General features: G+C 39.2%; 1 protein-coding gene across 4 annotated transcripts in view; it reads right to left on the reverse strand.

Annotated features, from left to right (window-relative positions):
- Positions 1-22,640, reverse strand: part of INPP5A (inositol polyphosphate-5-phosphatase A) — a 427,143-nt gene that overhangs the window by 201,979 nt on the left and 202,524 nt on the right. The window lies entirely within an intron of this gene.

Raw genomic sequence — 22,640 nt, forward strand, 5'->3', positions numbered from 1 at the left:
AGGAAATTAAAATTTAAGGCATCTAACTGTACATGCTCTGCCTTTTCCCACTCCGGAGAAATACAGACAAGGCACAACCACCTTAACTCAGACCCAGTAAGGATGATGGCCTTCCAGATCCCACCATCAACTCCTCAAAAGGTCAGACAAAACTCCCCATCCCACCTCACCACTATCTTTTCTGTTTATTTCTGGAAAAGAGAGGTTACTAACCCTGTGCAGTAACTGGAGTTCTTCAAGATTTGTATCCCATAGGTGCTCCACTTCAGGTGTTTGTGTCCCCCATGCACCTTTGGTCAGAAATTTTTCATTACCAGTGTCTGTTCGGCCGACACATGTGCTGCTTATATCCTCATGCCCCACACTGAAGCTACATCAGTCTGCATGGGCAAACTGCCCTCAGTTCCTTCAGTATCACTGAAGCTCAGAAGGAAACTCTGAAGCAGAGGGTAAGGAGGGTGGGTACTGGAGCACCAATAGGGACACACATTTCTAAGAACTACAGTTACTGCACAGGATGAGTAACCTCTTTTTCTTCTTTGAGTAGTGTCCCTTTGGGTGCTTCACCTCAGATGACTCATAAGCAGTATCCCCAAAAAGAGAAGGGAGCTTCAGAATCAAGCCTGTACAGAAGAAAGATCTGCATTGCCAACTGTCACATCAGATCGAGAGGCCAGCAGGAACTGGATTGCTGGCAGCACTATAATAATCTATAATACACCCCAACTCCATTTCAATAGCCTTTGGGTTGAGAATGGAGAACCTTTAAATTTGTATGCAAAGGAACCAAACAGACTAGGAGCTTTATAAATGATTTAACCCTATCCAGAGAGAAGATTAACGCCCTTCTGACATCTAGAGTATGAAAGGCAGCCTCCAGTTTTGAATTAGGTTATTTTGGAAAGAAAACTGGTAGGTAATTGATTTGATTCAGATGATACTCAAAAGATACTTGAGGAAGAAACCTGTGGTGTGGTCATAAGGAAATTTTGTCCTTGTAGAATACTGTGAAAGGATGGTCTGCCATTAAGGGCCCCAATCTTTTTGACTTTGCGGGCTGATGTAATAGCCACTAAGAAGGCTGTTTTTATGGCCAATTTCCGTAAAGAACAGATTTTCATTGGTTCAAAAGGAGGTTTCATTAGACTTTTAAGAACCAAATTAAGGTATCACTCTGGGGTGTGGACTTTCGCAGGTGAGAAGAAATTATCCAGACCATACGGCTATAAAGTGACCAAACAGCAAGAAATGGTCAATAGTGGTATGAAAAGCTGTTAAGGCAGCCAAATGAACCTTCACAGAAATAAGTGATAGTCTTGTTTTCTTTTGTCGCAGCAGGTATTCCAAAACAAGTGGAAGCAACGCAAAATCAGGGTCAGCATTCTGGAATTCACACCAGTGACTAAATCTTCTCCACTTCTGAAGGTAAGAATTTCTGATAGAAACCTTTGTGCTATTTAGTAATATCTGTTGTACCTCTGTTGACCAGACTGACTCTAACCCCATCAACCATTGAGGAGCCAAACCTTGAGGTGGAGAATGTGCAGACTGAGATGCAGCAGTTGATGGGCATCCTAAGAGAGGAGCTGAGGAGTGACTGGAAGATTTACAGAGCTAGGTGAAACAGGTAAGTAAACCACATCTGCCTTGACAACATTGGGGCTATTAAGATAACTCTGATCTTTAATTCCCTGATTTTATTAAGCACTTTGAGAATCAGAGTCATCGGGAGAAATGCACAAAACAGCTTCTTCATCCATGCGAGGAGGAAGGTGCTGACAAGAACCTGGGAATCCAACTCCCATTTTTAGTCTTGGGACACACACTGGCTGAATCAGCTGTGACATTCTTCCTGCCCAGGAGATGTGTAGCTGAAATTGTGAGGTCTTTTGAGGTGATTTACTTAGGACGGAAATTATAGCTCTTCTTTTTTAGGTTTTTTAGAGAGGTCTCTGAGGCTCTCCCCTGTCTCAGACACTGTTGTACCAAGCTCCAAAGGGTGCTAGAGACTCCTGGAGAGTTATGTACAGGGGAGTTCTCCTCCGCTGGCTCTAAAGTAGGGCGAAAGGAGCGCTCCCAGTTGTAGCTTGATTTCCTTGTTCATCCGTGCCCTGGATTTGAGGGCTAAACAGAAGTTACACGTCTGAGGGACATGAAAGTGTCTCAGGCAGCAATGTCCTCTCTACATGAGGCAATGTTTAAACCTCAGTGAACCAAGAACATTTCTCACAGGGAAATCTTCCCTGCAGGAAATGAAGCAATCTTTCAATAACTAGTAACTAATTACTATTACTAACAAACTAACTAAACTAAGTAACCTAAGAAGAACAAAGTCAGCAAACAGCAGAGGCATATACAATGCAGACACCCTAAGCTCTGTCTCAGGCAGCGGCAGTTGAAAAACAACTGAAGGTGGTTCGCCTGCGCAGCCTCATATAGCCCCAGTGCAGGGAATAAGGATATCAGCAGCACTGTCAGGGCCAGGTATTGGGAAGCCAGACCTAGTGGTTGGAGCCAGAGTCCATAGTCAGGAATCAGTTGGGGCAGGATAGCCAGAGAGAAATCAAAGATTAGAACCACAAGTCAGAGGTCTGGAGCCAAGCCAGGTCAGGATGCTGGAAAGTCAAAGGTGGAACAGGAGCCACAAGGTACACAGTCCAGAACAGGATGGATCCCAGTTGTTCAGACAGCTTCCTGCTCATGCTGCTGGCTTAAGTAGTGCCAGTGGGCCAATCAGCTCCTCAGAGACTCTGCCAATGGGTGGACTCTGTCAGTGGTGGATCCTCAAACTAAGGTTGGGCTTCCTGGGTCCTGAGTAACTGCTGTCAGCAGGCGGCCAAGTGGAGGGTTGCAGCATGGTTGCTCCTGTGGACCCAGGTTATAGGCCTGTGGGCCATGACAAGCACAGGCATGGGCTAAATGGATATATTGATTAGAAGTGTCCAATCAAAGGCATGTTGGGCACACAGACACCTGAAGTGGAGCACTCATACAGTACTGTTCGAAAATGAAACAACATGCATTTTGATGCATATATGGCTTTGTGCGAAAAACCTTAAATGACATACAATACAAAGATTGTGTGTGAATTGTTATTTAAAAAGCAAATCTATTCATGAACAGCAGCATCGTCATCAGTATGCCTAGATAACTCTGAGGTGTGCTTTCTTGAAGGGACATTTTGTCAAAGTTCTTATTTTCCTTACAAATTGGCTACCATTAGCTATTGCTTTGTCAAAGATCTCCCACTATGTAACACAAATACTATTGGCCTAAAAAAAAAAAATTATCACCATTATCATAGGCTCAATTTCAAGTAGAGGGCACTGGAAGCATGTGACATTAGACAGTGATTATTGTTTTCCTGAAGAGTCTGAAAGTAGACATTTAAAAAAAAATATCTTCTCTAAAAGTCATTTCCATAAAAAATGTTAGATTGTCTCAAAAAATTTCTGTGTTTTGATGAAATATTTTGCTTACTGTTTCCAGTTTTCATTTTGCATCTCTTTTCCCTATCACCAATTTTGATTGGTTTGCTAAGTCATGTGATGAGAACTTACAAAAAATGAATTTTTGAAAATGGAAATTTAATTTTGAAATTTCAAACATTCATTTTTTGATTGGAGTGTTTTGCGACAATTACACCGGACAATTGAAGTAACTGACTGATAATGTCTATTACCTACTGACTGCTTATAAATTTCAGTTATAATGAATAACACTATTTTTTTTTTGTTAATTTTTAAAAAGGTACTTACCCCAAAAGGGTTACTCTAAATCTCAGTACTTACAAAATTTCAGACTTTCTGAGACAGGTCTGATATACAAAAGATGCTGTAGAGCCTGCCTCGCTTTTCACATTTCTTTTATAACTGAATGACTGGACAAATTTTGGGGAACTTGGAAGAAGAACAATGAAGACTTCCGGTGCTCTAACAGGAATTTCTTTCTGAATGTGGAGGACCTGAAGAGCTATGACTTATCAAAGAAAAACTTCTTGCCTGTATAATATATCGTGTTCATGATCCGCAGCTTGATAAGGAACTGCAGGTGCCCTGATCTTAACCAGACAGTCCTTCACATGAGGTTATTCACAGCTATCAGGAAAGCAGCATACAAGAAGTCAGAAACCAAGCAGAAGTTGCCTCAAGCCTTCATCTACCTGAGATCATTGAGGGCACCTGAATACAGAGCCTAATGGTTAATCCATTAGAATGTAAGGCCATAGATGAATCCTCAAAATGATACTTGTAACTATCTCATGAGTTACCCTGAACTAGCATTACAGCTCCTTGTCGGAAGGATCTTGAAGGTCAACCAGCCCCTCCACTGGATAAGCTGATGTCACCAAGGAGTTGACAGATGTGCCTACACTACAAAGAGCCCAAGAAATCTAGAGAAAACTATATAAAAAAATTAAGCAAAAGAGACATATGGTGGTTGCCATAGTATGTACCATCAGCTTGATTGTCCAAGTTCTCAAGAAACCTTCAAAATTGCCCAAACTACCTCAAATTATACCACTCTTAAGGAATGCATGGTACAGGGCTGGAAAAAACCAAACCACCCAGAAGTGCTAAGAGGCTGTTTGTTTTACAGTCTGTTTCCCTACATTTACATAGGATGAACTTGTGAACTTCTATGTCTGATCTCAACCTGAAACTTTTTTTTTACCTGCTCTTTTTTCTGTAGTCAAAATGTATGACTCTCCTTACTGGAAAACTACAAGAAGTTCTCTCTTGTTAATAGCCATTCCATAAATTATGCATCAGTGACAATGATCAAGTAATATTGACCCTTATCAAAATTTCACCTTGTTTGCAGTCTCTCTCCTTGGCACCACTATCACCATCACACATATATCCATCATTTTTCAGCATAAAGTGAATGTCAGGCAGGAGCTGACAGCAGACGTGTTTCAAGAGATGCTTAAAGTCATAAGACATGTTATGTAGTTGACCCTCCAGCAAAGCACATATAAAGCTTGATGCTTCCTCCACTTGTGTGAGTGGAAGAGAGCAAATAGTAATGAAACCTACTGAGGGTAGGGTCCAGAACAAGGCTGTGGACTCCACAGTATGTTTCCATCTACATAGAATCTGCTCAGGAGCTCTCAATGGTAGTGCAGGAGAGGCTAGAGCCAAAAGCACCAACCCAGCACTGTCTTCCAACCCTTTGGTGAGTCTCATCAGAATTAATTTGCAATGGTTCCCTCACCATGATGTGAAACACTCCTGAATGATGCAGCAGTTAGGGACATCATGGGTGCCTAACAGTGCCACTATGGATTAGGGGAAGTCTGGAAGGCAGCTGAAAAGCAACCGGCTGGTCCAGCACTATAGTGTACCTCAGGAAATCTATTTTTGCTCTGCATGGGGACAAGTTGTATCCCTACCCCTGAAGGAATGATTTGACTGAAACTCACAGCACAAATTCAGATAATTTTCATTTTCCTAAAAGGAAATAAACCTATGTGGGGTATAATTTGACCCAGGAAACAGCAACGGGTAAAGAAGAAACAATAGAAGACACAAGATCTACTTTGTAAAAGAAGGAAAAGATTTCATGTGAAGGAGTTTTACTATTAGACCATAGATTAAGTGGAAAAATTTTCCGGCAGGTCTGATGTTTGAGTTGGAGGTTTCCAGAGATTCCAAAAGATTGTTCTGCTAAAATGTAAAGTAATGAAGAAAACACATATATGACTGAAATAATAACCTAAATTTTATTAAAAACACTGAGAAAACAAAAATAATTGGTGTAAATCTAACAAGTTGTCTATTTACATCACATTTATGACAGCCATTAATCTCTGTTTCTAGACAGTACTGCTCTCTGATGTAACCATTATTGACTTAATGGGAAAAAAGGTATCAGTCTAAGAGCTGTGATGAATGCAGTCTTAAAGTTCAATCATTCCAACACTTTAGTAGGCTCTAACTTTGACCCATGTGGACAGATACCTAAATCACAAGGTTGAAAACCTCAGCACAAGCTTCGTTCATGTTTTGTAGCTAAAGAAATTATAAAATGTTTTATACAGTTCTTGTGTATATATAGAGATCTGTTTCCAAGAGAGTCCTCCTGCATATACTTTCAGTCATAATATATCTTCTCTTAGAATTCCAAACCAGAAATTCCAGTAGGAGATTTCTGAAGCTAATTTCTTTTTTTTTTTTTTTTAGCTGTTTGGGGTACTTTGCAATTTTAAAAAAATGGATGAAACTTGTAGGTCATACAATGGAATCCAATTTGGCACATGAAATATCAAAACAATTAGCATCCCGGACTGAAATATTTTTTACTCTAGTACATGATAGAGTGTAGCAGAGCAATATTTTTAATCATCATGTGAGTAGGTAATAGTCTTGGGCCTGATCTTCAGCTGGTATAAATCTGTACAGCTGAGGATCTGGGGTTGATTGCTGAAAAGATCATGGTCCTTATATTATGCTGTGCCCTGGATTTTCACACAAGTAAAGAAACAATTATCTGTTTTTCATAACAGTTCCTTGGTAAATCGTCAATCATATAACTCATCTATCGAAGGCAAATACTGGTTGAGGTGGTATGATCTCATAGATTCTGCACAACTCTGGTAGCCAGAACTTCCTGAGTAATGACTATGTTACATTGCTCCATCTCAGTTTCCCCATATGTAAGATGAGGATAATATTACCTACTTATTTCATAGGAGTTGCTGCCAGGATTAGCTAACAGTACTGAACAAACTGCTTGACTTGAATCAGAAAATACAAAATCTGGCCTGGCTTGAATGACACTCACGAACCAATAGTTTCTGTCTATGAACGTTTTGTAGATGTTCTCCCCTAACTTTTTTCTGCAGTAGCTAGATACCTATGAACTTCTTGAGCGTACTATTTGCAAATTAAGGAAAGTTGAGCCTAATTCACTGAGATAGGTCACATGGACCCCATAGTATTTCTCTCATGTCCTTGATTGATTGAGCCTATTTTCCATGAGCAGGAGGCTCATTCCAGCTGTCAGAGCCATTTTCATCTAGTTTCTTGGATCAAGGAATCATGTTTCAATTTTGCTCCATTCCAGAATGCACAAATCTGAGGGAAAACATTTTCTTTTAGGGCTAGCCAGATCTGTGACTGACAGGCCAGGGAGAGCATCTTCTGTAATTCTCTGGGATTTTTTTTTATACTTGGTCAGACATAGTTTTCTTTCAGTTTTCCAAGAAGAAATTTACTTTTCTTTTACTATTCCAAGGTCCCTATTTCGCATGATACTGAGGCCTAGAGTAAATTATTCCTGGACAGAGGCCTAAATATTATTCTCATTTATTACCTGGGAACATTTTTATTATTTGATATTAGTGTCATGTGTTGATTTGAATTTCAGACATTCTCCACATCATGAAAAGGGTTAGATTTAAGGTGATAAAAACCACACAGGTATTGCTTGTGCCAAAAACTACTAGGAGGGAGGCTTATCATGAAGTCATAGTCAAGTCTGTTAGAGGAGAGGCCGAAAGCATTTTTAGTAATGGTTATCTCCTGTCATTTCCAGCTACAAATTTCTAAGTGATGCTAGCCCCAAATTTATCTTTAATATCTTTAATCAGAGAGGTATGTGTCAAAGCTAGAGGCCAGGAAGTAGATCCATACAGAAAATATGGCTGCCGTCAGTTATGGAAAAGATTCTTGGTTGGATGCTGATATTGATGAGGATGATGGAAGAAAGCCAAAGGAGGCCATAGGTCAACAGAATTGTCGTGGCCAGGCAGAAGAATAATATACTGATTTTTTGCCCCAGGCTGCCTGGGTTGAGGAGATTACACTTTAATGTCCTTTTTCAAATTGCAACACATGAAGTATTATTGCTGCTGTGACCATTCTCGGGGGTACCCAGGATTTTGAATCATACTGTTACTCCCCTACCTCAGTGACAGAGTGGTGTGTGTTTACCTGGGTGTCAGCTCCCTGACGCCATCAGTCTGTCAGCCACCCAAACAATCTCCTAAGGGCTCTGCCAGCCCTCACTTCACCTTGCAAGTTAACAATACATGTACCCCAGCCCTTGTCACTGGATACTCACAGAAATTACCAGGTAAGCTGTCCCCCCCTCCCCGCAAAGGAACAGTGCACACACCTGTCTGTTTGGTTCAACTGAGCATCAGCTCCAATAGAACATCACAGCTTTGAGATATGTATGGCGAAAACAAGCACAGGTTTATTATCAACAGCTAAGATTTAAGACACAGCATACAACTCCTTAGATATCATCCAGACCAGTGGTCCCCAACACGGTGCCCGTCTGGGCATGTATGTGTGCACACGTATTGGCCGGCAGAGGAGCACCTGCCAAAATGCTGCCGAGAAACAGCATCATCCAGAGGTGTTGCTGCTGAAATGCTGCTGATTTTCAGTGGCATTTCGGTGGCGACACCTCTGGATGACGCTGCTTCTCGGCGACATTTCAGAGGATGCTCGTCCACCAGCCACGGTCCTCGGTGGCTCGTTGTCCAGCGCCTGCCAGACCAAAAAGGTTGGGGACCACTGATCCAGACATACATCCAACAACAATTGTGAGGAACAGTATGATATAAGCTCTTAGAAGAGACTGCACTTGACCCTCTTTGGATAAATATTATCAAAACAGTGTGTTAGGTGTAGTGGGTTTGTCCCGCCTGATAGGTATTGTTATAGACCAGTGATCCCTTTCCCAGTTGGCACTGAGGGGGATCTTAAGGTCATAGCTGCAAAAAACTTTGTGACTGGCAGCAGAGAGGCCACAGGGAGTACTGGAGAGGCTGGTGACAATTCCCTGCTGGTTGTCTAATGTTCTCCATAGAGCACTGGCTTCATGGAAAGGGAAGCAAAACACAGTCAATACCCTCTTCATCATCATCAGAAACACCACAGCAAGTTGCCAAATGAGAACTCATTATGGGGCGTGTGTGGGTGTATTATTTCAGTGTCATCACATACAGTTCAGAACATAAAGGACTCAGGTAGAAGAATACTGAACATCATTGTGCCCACCAGTTAAACAGGTTACAGATGAAAGACAATGCGCTTCATCCCAGTGCAGCATCTCAAAAACAGCTGAAGTAAAACTCTTGCTGTCAAGCCTGTTATTGCAGCTCCTGATGATTGATTTATATTTACTGACATCATACTATCACTGATGTTAGGTAGCAGTAGCTTGGCAATGCCAATGAGTTTGTGGTAAATTACACATTATGCTCACGTCAATGCAAATAGGGAATTGTGCAATTACAAAAACACATTCCCCGTGAAGTTATGCCTTGCATTTTGTGTACAAATTAAACAGACAAGAAAGTTTGTGAAGGGCTGGAAAACTAGAGTCAGGAGAACCTGCACAGCTCTGCTGATTAAAGTCCATGTAGTAACATGAAGATGTAAAACACTATACAAGTACTACGTATTACCTAATTTTAATTTATGAAAGTTCTCCTACCATATACCAATTTTGGTTTTGACTTCAATCTTATCAAAGACTACAGCAGTAGTTGGAAAGGTTATTTTCTTCATGTAATTATTTTGAAAAATGTATCAAACATGATTAACAGCATTATAAAAAGAGACCTTGGTCAATATTTTTTAAATTAGTGTGTAATAATTCATCTAAATATGAATGGAGGAGCCTAATTTGAAAGTGCCTAAGCTTAGGCACCAGTTTTTGAAAACTTCTTGCCCTTTTTATGTAAATCATTTATCAAAACTTTACAGAAATAATTTTTAAAATTCCTCTTATTAAAACGCACAAGGTATAATGTTAAGAGTTATTTTTTTAGCCCTTACAATACTCTTGGAGTGATTTCAAGCATTATGAACAGAACCAAATCATCAGCAAATTTTAAGTGATTATTTCTGAGGATGGGGTTTTACACTGTTCCGTATTTCTTCATGGGCCCTTGAAGACTTAATCTGTGGACCCACAACACCCACATGCTCTAGGGCATTGTTTATCAAATGCGGCCACCAGGGGGTTTCCCTGCAGCTACCACAGTTTCCAGGGCAGTGTGTGTGGGGAGGAAGCATCAGCCCCTCCCTTTCCTCCCTTTTGCTCCTGCATGCTCTGCCTTTCTGGAGACACAGATGGGACACAACTCTTAAGGATCAAGTTGAGGAGGTTGGGATGGGTAGAGGCCAGCAGTGAGGAGGCAAGCAGCGAGGCGAGTGGTGGCCTGGTGGAGGAGCAAGAAGGACAGCAGCACACCAGCAGCACGGTGAGGAGGCGGGTGGGGGGGGGTCTGGCTGCAAGCAGGAGAGTGAGGAAGTGAGTGGTGAGCCATCAGCAAGAGGGGGTGTTCTTCTGGTGAGCGGGGAGTGTCTGTGGCAGGGGGGTGAATAGGCGAGGTGGGGGGGGTGAGAGGAGGTGAGCGGCGGGTGCATGGGCAATGGGTGGAGCCCCCCCTTTAGGGAGGCTAGCCCCCAACTCTACCCCTTCTGCCTGTGCCTCCCCCACAGCAGCTGGAGCCCTGAGACCCCCTGGCCCCTGCTATGGATGGAGCCACAAGCTCCCTGCCCGGAGAAGCCCCTAGCATCCCCCATCCACGGCTGGAGGAGCCCTGGTCTGGCTGAAGCCCCGAGACCCTCCCCCACATACACACACCTGTTCGGAGGAACCCTGGATTGCCTGAAGCCCAGAGTGCCCCCTCACCAGCCAGAGGAACTCCGAGCCGGCTGAAGCCTCAAGTTCCCCCACCTGCACAGAGGAGCCCTGGGCCAGCCGCAGCCACAGCCGTGCCTTTCCTCCCCTCCCAGACCCAAGCTGCCTAGATACATTTTTCATTATTATTTGGGCTTCCATTATGTCAAAGCACTTTTAAATTTACTTCAGAATCATTGTACAGACAACCACTTTTCCCAAAAAAGCAAAAGAAACTATAATAAAAAAAGACAAGAACGTGCAAAGCTCCTTATTTGTGTTTCTATTCTGTTAGGTCCGGTAAAGAATAGAGATAACTGTGCATTATTTATCATTGAGTCTGCAAAATAAACCCCCAAACCTTACATAAATAAATAACAATGATTTGGACGTATATATATGCATATTACTTTAGTAACTTTAGGAAAAAATAAATAATTTTAGGAAAAAGGGTCAGTGCAGCTATCAGCAAGAGTCAGTGGCCACACTCTGAGGCCACCAAAAATTTTGTTGCGAGAACTCCTGGTGTAGGGGGTCAACACTGGTTCTAGGTCCTAAGCAGCTAGACTGCAGAGGTCTCAGCTTTCTGGAGGAGGTGCTAGACAGAGGATCTGCAAATTCTGCACCCTCAGAGTGTGCCAAGAGACCAAACCAGAGGCAGTGCATGAACTCTGTTCAAGCTCCGGAGGCTTGAAGCCACAGGAATTCAGTATTTGGATCCTCTTACAGCAGTCTGGTGAGCATCCAGGAGAAGGGAGCTCAACTGGATCTGTAACATCATACTCCAAAAGTACCTTTCTTCACTCTCTCGGATAGAGTTCTCCCAGGAGTACTGCTCCATAACACACAGTGGGTGCAGACCCCTGCATCCCATCCATAATATGACCTTTCCTGTGTAGCAGAATTTCTTTAGCACCACTCCTATTTTGATACTCTTCCCACATATAGGGAAGTAGGTTCAGTGGGCAAGAATTACCCCTAAATACACTTCAAAGGATTTAAAATTCTTTTCAAAATAATCAAAAGGTTAATTTAAATGGAATAAAGTCACTTTAGATTTTAGAATGGCATTGGTTTAAACAGTTCACAGCTGAGAGACAGAAAGAAACACATGACTACCAAATGTTATCATACAATTTAAATCTTTTGATCTCTTTTAACTACAGTAAAAGAACTAAGCTTTGTTTTATCTTATTAAACAAACTGAATCATAGTATATCAAAGAACATAACTAAAAAGAAACTCTGTGTTTTTCTTTAGTGTCTTATGTTTGTACTTAATTTTCAAAATTAGGAATTCAAGATATGTACAACTTCATATGTGCATTAAATAAAATACTTAAATAGTCTCATTGTTTTAGAGATTTTTGTTTAATATATATGTATATGGAACAATTTGATTTGTCATATGAACTATTGCTAGAGAAGAAACGGTTGATTAAACTTCACTGGCATTAAGTAAATTAGTTTATCAAATGCATGCAATAAGCAAAATACAGATTTTGTAATCTTAACAAGGATCATAAGTCAAATGTATACTAAAATTCATTAAGGACAACAAAATAAACATAAGACCAATTTACACAAAGCCTTAGTGATAAGTCAGTGTATGGAAATAAGAATTTACCAAGTCAAAAGGAACAGGAGAACCCAGTTTAATCTGATTATTCTGGGGCTGAGGCAACATATTAATCAAGTGGACAAAACAATTCTATTAATCAATTTCAAAAGGTACATTACGACAATAAATCTTTTACTATACTGCAAATGATAAAACAAGCAATCCATAAGGGTTATGCTAATTACATGTTTCAAGTCAAATGAAACAATTCCATGCTTTGTCTCGTTTGGACAAATAGAAAATTCTTGTCATTTAATTATATTTCATATATGTCTATATCTGTGTCCACACGCATAAATTAGAGTATTAAAGAATTGCAGAAGCACTGCCTCTTTGTCATTATAGCTATCAATGTGGACAGAGTTTCTATCTACTGCTAGTAGTACACAGAAAATAGAGAAGTAAATGAATACCCATTCCAGGAGAAAAATGGGTAAGGAAGTGCCCCTTGGATTAAAAATATTCTCAATTACTACTAAAACTTTTCAACCATATTTTGCAAAAATTATTTCCAAAGATATACAATACTTGGAAATGATTTGACCATTATTTTGGTGTTCACACTAACTGCAAGTAAACATGTACTAATGCAACAAGGAGATGCAAAAAATAGCAAATTTGTTTAAAAAGAGCCAAAATCACCCTATGACAAGAAAAAAATGTCCAAAACCCCAAAGGCACCATCTCCTACCTCTGTACAGTACTTAGCATCCCTTAGGTGCTCAAAAGAAAATAATACAGACAGAAGCATCCGGTAACAAACAACACAGGCAGTATAAGTGAAAAAACAAAAAAGTGCGATGGGAGGACAAGAACGGTGCCTATTCTTATCAGTTCTGCGCCCCTCCCCAGCCCACCACACACACACACTTTCCACTCCATCCCCTTCCAGCTGATATTGCCTATGTTGTCTCTAACACCTGAGAAATCAGAGGGATGCAGCAGAGCCCTAGCAGACAAGGAGTGATAAAGCACATATATTTGTACACGTATAGCAAATACATATAAAGCTGAAGTAAGAAACATAAAAAGTTATGTACAATATTAATAGTTACTTGATCAAACAGGGAAATGGAAAGTATACAAAATGACGTTGATTACATCAGGTTCATATTTGTATATTACGTAGCACATTTGACAAAATATACAGCAAGAAATATGATCCACATTAATATATCCATATATTTAATTTTTCTCAAATGGTGACATTTTTATGATATTCAAGACAGGTTGCTCAGGCTGAAAATATATTTTCATCTGGTTTCAAAATATTTGTGCAATATGTTTCTCCTATAAGGGTTGCTGTTCATACTAGGCAGCACAGCAGCTCTCCTCTGTTCTGTGTTACTGGGTGCAAAGACATTTTGGCTCAAAATAATCCTGATGCTTGTTATATTACTTTAGATGGGAAGTTTCAGTGCTTCTTCTGGGTGCTTTTCCCACAGCACAAATACTCTAAACTGTTTCTCTTTACCTCCTTATCCACGTCCTGGCATTTCCTCTCAGTTTAAAACTGTCTAATTTCTGCTAGTACAGAGCACAATTAGCTTCACCACATGATCCCACTGAACAAACTTCTCTGCCCTTAGGTGGATTTTAACCCAATCCACTGGGTTTTAATTATAGTTATTGAAACACATCTGAATATGTTTTATCCTTATCTATACTTGAAATGCAATCACAGCTAGCACCAATTCAGCTGAATGGATTCCCAACACACATGGTCAGCAACAGGTCATTTTTGTCAGTGTAGCCAAGACCTAAGTACACTTTACCTACAATAGTGAGTATTATTTGTCAGCAGTATTTAGCCCAAAGTTTGCTAATCTTAACGTCTCAAAAAATGGACAGACTTTAACAATGAAACTTGTATTATTATGCTATAGAAGACAGAGTGGGGAGTATCATTCTACCAGTTTTTATGGATAGGCAGTCCCCATTGAAAGCAGTGATGGGTCATGTCTGAAAACCGATGATGCAATATGGCCCTGCATCGCTAGATTTTAAAAAAAGAAAAAAAGAAAAGAAAAAGCAGCAGGAATGACAAAAAGCAGCTACTCTGTTAAAATGGATAAAAAATTCTTATTGTTATAGTTTTGACTGTGAAAGAAAAACATCATGGGATCTTCCCCTGTTATGATCTAAAATCATGAATATATTTTTAAAAATCCTAAAACCATGTATTTTTATATGTCTGTCTACATCAATAGTTCCCGTTTAAAGTATACATAATAAAGCAATTTATATTTTAGATGAAAAAAATTATTATTGATTAAAAATTCAATTCCCCATATTGCAACATAACATCATCTTCATGAATTCTACATTAAAAAAGGATTATAACACAAAAGGGAAACTATATCTAACTGTTTTAGTTCTTGGAGTGAATCTCTTCAGTTACACCAATGTAAATCCAGAATCACTAGTTATTTCAACGGATTTACTCTGAATTTTACCCAAGTAAATAAGGCTAGGATTTGAGGTTTGAGGTCAACAGCTTTTGGTTCAGGACCTCAGTTCTTTTAGGAGGGACAAGGTTGATAATTTGGAGATATGTTCATTTGACTTTAACTGGAAGAATTTTAACAGAAGCAGCACATCAGGTTTGGGTTCACCTAATTTACATTTGTTATATTACTGCTGACTCCTTGATATTACCACCCTATTTATAAGGTATACAGCAACACCATATTTATTTTTGTACTTAGCAGGTAATATTAAGTTAAGGGGGAAAAAGATTGCCTAGTGTTATTAGTTATTCACTTAGCAACAGATGAATCATTTAATTTTGGGTCAAAAAAATCTACCATTTAACAACCATTCAAATATTTAATGTTGACATTTTTCTATAATAAATTATGCAAAAACAGGGAGCCTACAGAGAATGTGTTTCATTAGCAATATTTAAAACAGATATAACTTTTGTTTATTATAGGCAAACCAAAATGTTTTAAAACACAAAAACAACAACAGGATTGTATTTTAAAACGTTCAAAAAAATGTTTTAAGTACATTTAACAAAAGACTGAGCGAAATTTTAGGTGTATCTTTTATAAATATTAGTCATTGTTTAATCTGATCCAGAAAAAAGAAGCAAAGTTATTTAATCTTCCCTATACATTTTTGTCAACTTGCTTTTGTTATGGCTTTTATTTAGACTTTATAAAAGATAAAATCAGAGTGGAACTAAATGAGGTCAAGGTCTTTGGAAGACCTCATTTAATCCCACCATATTCAGATCTTTTTATGAAGTCTAAATGATAATCATAAGCACGGTAAATGGACATAATTATATTTGTAAGATTAAATAATTTTCTTTAATATTACTTAGAAATAAGAAACAATAACCAATATTTATAAAGAGTTACACCCCAAAAATTTCAGTCTTATGTTAAATGCACTTAGCAAAAGGTCAGAGCTCCTGAATTTGCTAGATAAATAAATGTTGGTGAGGTGGATGAATCACTGGAGAATTGGTGCATGGCAGCGAATGAATAACCTGCAAATGCTTCCCAAACCCCATTATTTCCCTTTTTCCAGTAGGCCAAAGATTCATGTCCCTGCATGCTGCCAGTTCATTACAGAGAAATATCATTCCTCTTCTGGCACACTCTGGTCGGCCCTCGCAGCCCCACGAGGACCCTTTAATGTTTAATTCCCCATCATCTGCTCCAGTGAACAGCTTAATCTCTGCTTGTATGATCAATACTATATCAGTGTAAATTAAAATGACAATTTTAAAGTAATTAAGCCTGTTAATGCTCGATTCAAATGTCATTATTTGCACAAGGGATTGAGGAGAAATTACATCGTGTCCAGGGTGACAGGAAAATGTTTGAGCCTTCTCAATCCTGTTGCCGCTGTGCCACTGGAGGCTTTAGCAAAGCAGATTAACTTCTAGCTCTCACTGCCAGGATACGTATCCAATTTCAAAAGAGGATAACACAATTTGATAAATTTAATTCCAGATACAAACTCAATTATTGTGATAATGGATGAAAACTGGGAGGAGACATTAAACAAGACCCACATCAAAATACACAACTTCAAAATGAGATACAACAGTAATTGCTTTATTTGATTTGCTCTATCCCTTTTGAAAACCCTTTAAATAATTGTGATTGTTAGAAGAATAGCCAACATTTATTAAATAGCATCAGCTCTAAGCTCAAAGTGGCTGCAGTTTAAGAGATTTTTGGTCACAATGAAAATGTTTGCTGTCCTTTGCTTGTACAGCTACATTTATTAGACAAGCAAAATTACATCATTACTTTATTGGATCTCATAAATAAATTCATAAAACTCAACTAAACTCAGGTGAGATCTTAGCCTATTCTACATGCTGGCCTTTCTAGAACCAGCCATGACAACCTGTAGCCATTTTTTATTCCAAGGAGAGATTTTAATAATAAAAACATACCTTAAACTTTATGTGACATCCATAGAAATCAGTATGTATGTCAAGTCTGACCGTAGTTGAAAAGTCAGTCAAAGGTATTCTCTCTACTCAATCCCATATATGAGAAATAGGACATTAAGATACAAAAGAAATATAGTCCTGCCAAAGACCTTTTAGGTAGAACACTGGAAGAACTACTAATGTTTGATAGTTTAAGAACAAAAGTACCGAAATCAAAAGTGAAGATTCATATGCCACAGATTTAATACAGCAATAAAATGATGATAAAAAACTACTTTCTAGATGAAGTGAATAGCATAACTATCTCTTACTGAAAGATGTATAAATGGTGCGGCAGTGAAGCTTTCACATTCAACGTCCTCAAGATTATGGCCATACAATGAATGTCCTGACTAGGAAGGTCAACCAGCAGTGAATAGGGTGGCAGTCATAGCTGGATATTATTCTCGTAAATTCAGTTTACTTGATCCTACACATTTCCTATAGTAGTTTGAAATAATTACATTCAATTTTTATTAGAATGTTGGAAACATTTTGGCATGCATTTCTTTGAATAATAAATGATGTATATTAAAGTGCTTTAGGCTTTTAATAATTTGCATGGGATATTTGTAGGCTTGTCTTGGTCTTATTAATTTTTATTTTAATTATTAAACTGATCTCAAGTTCATCAGTTTTTCTAAAAACAGATTCAATATAGCTATAAGATCTCAGGAAAAGCATGTTTCTCGTGCCAGCTAAACATACTATACAACCTCTACTATTTTCCAGATATTTCAGCATGCAATCTATCAGATCACAGATTCTCTTGCATAAATTGTCAAAAGAAAAATTCACAAGTTTAACCACAGATATTGTTAGGCAAATAATTATGATGATGAAGAAAATAGAAATAAATCAATTAAATCCTATTTTAACATCAACTAAACTAGAACATGGAGTGAAAAACCGAAAAAGACTTATTTATATACTGTAGGAATGGTCTTTTCATTGCTAAATTGTGACAGACCAGAAGCATTAGTAAAATGGGAAGCAAACCAAAATGCCAGCCACCCTCCATTGTTAATTAAAAACACCTTCCCCCTAAAACAGCAACTGATTCAAACCACAAAAGCCAATGTTTAATAATGGGCTACTGTGTTCAGAGAGATTTGAAAAAAGATATGAAATGTTCTTTTCATCTTAATTACATTTTACCATTATCATCCTCATCCTCAGTTTCAATTATAAAACATTTAAGGATGTTCAACAAATCAAAAGTAAATTTGGATGAACCTCTCCAAATGAACATAGGGTGCATCAGACTAGACATTACATAGGGATTTCTTTGTGTTCTCAAGACATACCTTTATGTTTATCTTTTTCCTTCCACTTTTGGTGATGGGCTCTTAGGTTCCCCTATTTTTACAGTACATCTTAATAAGCATATATATTGGTCAGAGGTTACTTTTATTTTAACTCAGGGGACCTTATGAGGATGTCAGACACTCTCTCAGAAAACATTTTTGTTTAATCTGAAAACATAAAAAAAATTATCATTGCTATTTCATGACGTCACAGTATAATTATTTCTAATTATAATTTACAGTAGGAAGTACATTTATTTTTATTTTTTTAAGTACTCAGGATTTCCATATGCCAAATAGTACTGATAAAGAAGTCATGCAATTGGTGCTAAACTCTTCTAATTAATATCAGTTATCTTCTAATGCTAACACTACTATTAATCTCCAATTTATAAAATGTAACAAGATACAGAATTGAGTAAGATTAAGTGAAAAGATAAGCTTTTCTCAAATTTACTTCATTTTGTAGTATAAAAAAAGAGAGAAAATGGTCTCCTCTCTCAAGGTATGTTTAGAAAGCTGAGATTACTAAAATCTGATCTGAGAACAGCTATATAAACTCACTTCCCATAAGATGAAATCATCACTTCCTTTCTTTTTTAAATACTACATACCTCCAAACTTTAAAATTAGTGTCAGAATAGATTATCAGGATGCTTTCCTTTTCATATAATCTAAAACCTTTGTAAACTTAATTATAACTGTTTCTCTTCTGCATTATTAATAGGGCATGTTAATGGACATCAAGTCATATGGAGCACTAAACTAATTGTTTCTCAGTGTACAATTGCCCTATTTATCATGTGCATGTTGGCCTGTGTTTGCTTAACAAAGCTTATTAATTATCAGAGAGCTTAGTGATTCAGGAATGAAGAGATCATCATAAACTTTACCTTAACTGACAGAATTCATTTAGGATGTGCAAATATCTCTTTCTACTTGAATATGGAGTAAATGATCAACTTCAGTTTATTTTTAAAAATTTATTTTGATACAGAATGGTGATGGCCTACAACAAAAATAATACTACTGGGGATTTGGTGCCAGTTTAACTGAATCTTATTTTCTGCTTTAAAATTAGTTTATATTTTTTAGAATGACAGGTTCTAGATAATTTTTCTGAGAAACATTAAAATTATTAAAATATATCAGTAATCTCATCCTTGCACTTGCTAAACTGATTTGCTTCATGTATAGTTAATCTGATTGATGAAAGTGTAACCCAAATTAACCCATTTGGGCCTTTGTCCCCCTCTAGTGGCCACACCACAAAAAGGTTTATAAGCTGGCTACTGCCTCTACATTTATGAACTTAATTTTTAGTTCAAGCAATAGAAGGTCATGCTTTTAAATCCAAACATCCTGGGTTAAATCTCCACAGACAACTTATCCAGAGGGTTGTCAGAGAGGTAAAATTGTATTTTTAAAAGTAACAAATATGTGCTGCCTTAGTAAGACTTTCACTATGGTTTTGATAAGACAACCCAATCAATACTGAGTTCAACTCAGAAAATGAAAAAAAAATTGTTGTAAGGAATTAGAGAGTGTTCTGAGAGCCACAGGGAGCGCAGGAGTTAAAGATTAAGAATAGTAAATTCTTCGCAAGGCAACCAATGTTGATAAAAGTGCTGAAAGCTTTTAAGGGGCAACTTTGAGTTAAATGACAGAACAACAAAGCTAAATTCGGAATCAGCCATTACCAGGAGAGAGGGGGACAGGGGGAGGAGAATGGGGGTTCTCTTTGCCTGATTTTATTGTTGTTGCTGTTGTTCATTGCTTCAGTGGTTTTCTGTCAAAAAATGCTAACAAGCCTGAAACTCTTTTAGACCTTTACAATTTTTCAGTTTGTTCACCAATACATTTCTTACAGAATATTTGCTTCCTGAATGCACTGTTATGACATAGTATTCAATCATGTTTGTCTTTTCTCCTGATGTATGGGCCAGCCACAACATAACATGGTCAGACCTTTGCCAACATGGCAGTTGCATATCTTTCACTGTTTGAGAAAGGTTAGTGACAAGTGAACAACTAAAGAAATATTGCCAAAAATTCTCATGTGAACCCAAGAGGATAAATTTAACACCAATACTATAGAAACTGTGAAAATAGCTATTTACTTTATTTTATGTAATATCATCATGAGTAGATGTTTGCACAGGATAATTAGCCACCCACAGAAAGCTAACTGAACATGTTACTATAGAATCTGCTGAAGGTCTTATATTGTAATAATTCCATAAATCTGTAGAGCATTACTATACTCACGTTTGTCAGGTGGTAATGTAATTTGAATTGATGAAACTCAAAAGCTCTTTTTTTAAAAAATAGATCAGATTAAAAAAAAAAAAAGCCCTCATCATAGTGGAATTCATTCTGATTTCTTATGTCAAATGCTTCAATAGGGGTGTGAGCTATGGGAAAAACTGTGGCCAAATTTTTAAACTTAGGTGTCCAAAGATTATGTATTTATTTAAACACATGTATAAATAACTTACAGGGCAAAATTCTGGTCCCATTGAAGTCTACGGCAAAACTCCCATTTATCTCAAAGGTGCCAGAAGTTTACCCGTAGTTTTAAAATACTCACCCGTCATATAAACACGTAACAAAGGCTGTTCCACAAATAAGCAAACTTCATTGTGTTTCATTTGGGTGAGAAGTACCCTCAAGTTCACTCTGCTCTACTGACCACCACTGCCACACACCCTGAGCGCTTCCTTATGTAGGGACATCTGCTTTCTCATTAGGTCTCATACAGCTGTAAGGACTTCAGCTCACTTCACTGAGGCTACGTCTACACTGCACGATTATTTCGAAGTAGTTTAAACCGATATTACGAAACCGATGTTATAAAATCGGTTTTGCGCGTCCACAATGCGATCACAAAATCGATTGCTTGTGTCCATGGTCCAAGGTTGTCCATGCGTACAGATCGACTTTTTCAGGAGCGGTGCACTGTGGGTAGCTGTTCTCAGCTATCCCATAGTTCCCACCTTCCGTGTTGAGAGCACAGTGCCTGATGGGCCAGAAAACATTGCCCCGGGTGTGCTGGGTACAGCCTCACCCCTCCCTTTGTGAGGGCAGCAGACAACCCTTTGGCGCGTTTTCGCGGAGTGCATTGAGCAAACGCCATAGCACAGCATCATGGACCCTGAGATCACAAACGGTATCCTGACCGTTTTCAACACTCGCTACTCGTCGTGCGTGACTATACTGAACAATGAACTGCAAAGGCAGGAGGAGAGGAGGAGCAGCTATTGCTGAGCAGCGAGGACAGCGATGACGAGATGGAGGCAGAATTCTCCATAACCGCTGGCCCAGCGTTTGGAGCTACTGCTATTAACGGGGCATCTACTACCCATTGAACGCCGAATTTGGGCACGGGAACAGCACAGACTGGTGGGACCGCATTGTTTTGACAGTGTGGACGATTCGCAGTGGCTGCGAAACTTCGCATGCGTAAGAGCACTTTCTTAGAACTTTGTGACATGCTTTCCCCTGCCCTGAACGCCGTAATACAAACATGAGAGCAGCCCTCACAGTGGAGAAGCGAGTGGCAATACCCTCTGGAAGCTTGCAACGCCAGACAGCTACCGGTCAGTCGGAATCAATTTGGAGTGGCAAATCTACTGTGGGGGTGCAGTGTGCAAGTAGCCAAAGCAATCGTTAAGCTGCTGCTACGAAAGGTTGTGACTCTGGGAAACGTGCAGGTGATAGCGGATGCTTTGCTGCAATGGGTTTTCCGAACTGTGGTGGGGCCATAGATGGAACCCATATCCTGTTTGGCCCCAGAACACCAGGGCACCAGTACGTGAACCGCAAGGCTATGGTGCTGCAGCACTGGACCACAGGGACGTTTCACTCACATCCACGTGGGATGGCCAGGAAGGTTCATGACGCTCACGTCTTCAGGAGCACTAGTCTGTTTAAACGGCTGCAGCAAGGGAATTACTTCCAGACCAGAAAAATAACCGTTGGGAATGTTCAAATGCCTATAGTTATCCTGGGGACCCAGCCTAACCTTGATGCCATGGCTCATGAAGCCATACACTGGCAGCCTGGACAGTGGTCAGGAGCTGTTCAACTACAGGCTGAGCAAGTGCCGGATGGTGTAGATGTGCATTTGGCCGTTTAAAGGTCGCTGGCGATCATTACTTACTCGCTCAGACCTCAGCCAAACCAATGTCCCGCTTGCTATTGCTGCTTGCTGCGTGCTCCACAATCTTTGTGAGGACTAAGGGGGAGACATTTATGGCTGGGTGGGAGGCTGAGGCAAATCACCTGGCCGCTGAGTACGAGCAGCCAGAGACCAGGCGATTAGAAGAGCACACCTGGAGGCGCTGCGCATCAGAGAAGCCTTGAAAACAAGTTTCAGCATGGCCCAGGTACGTGTGACTGTTTGCTTCCCTTGATGAACCCTTCCGCACTTGATGGACTTTTCAGTGTAAGGCAACCCACCCTCCCTCTTTTCATTACAGGTTGGCGAAGGAAATAAATTCTGTATCGTTTAAAAATCATTTATATTCATTAAAAGTAATTATGCATCTGTTAAAAATCATGAGTTTTTCCTTACTAGATTCCCTGTAAGCAACCCACCTCCCCTT

This window comes from Chelonoidis abingdonii, chromosome 15, assembly GCF_003597395.2.
Source record: "Chelonoidis abingdonii isolate Lonesome George chromosome 15, CheloAbing_2.0, whole genome shotgun sequence".
Taxonomy (NCBI): domain Eukaryota; kingdom Metazoa; phylum Chordata; order Testudines; family Testudinidae; genus Chelonoidis; species Chelonoidis abingdonii.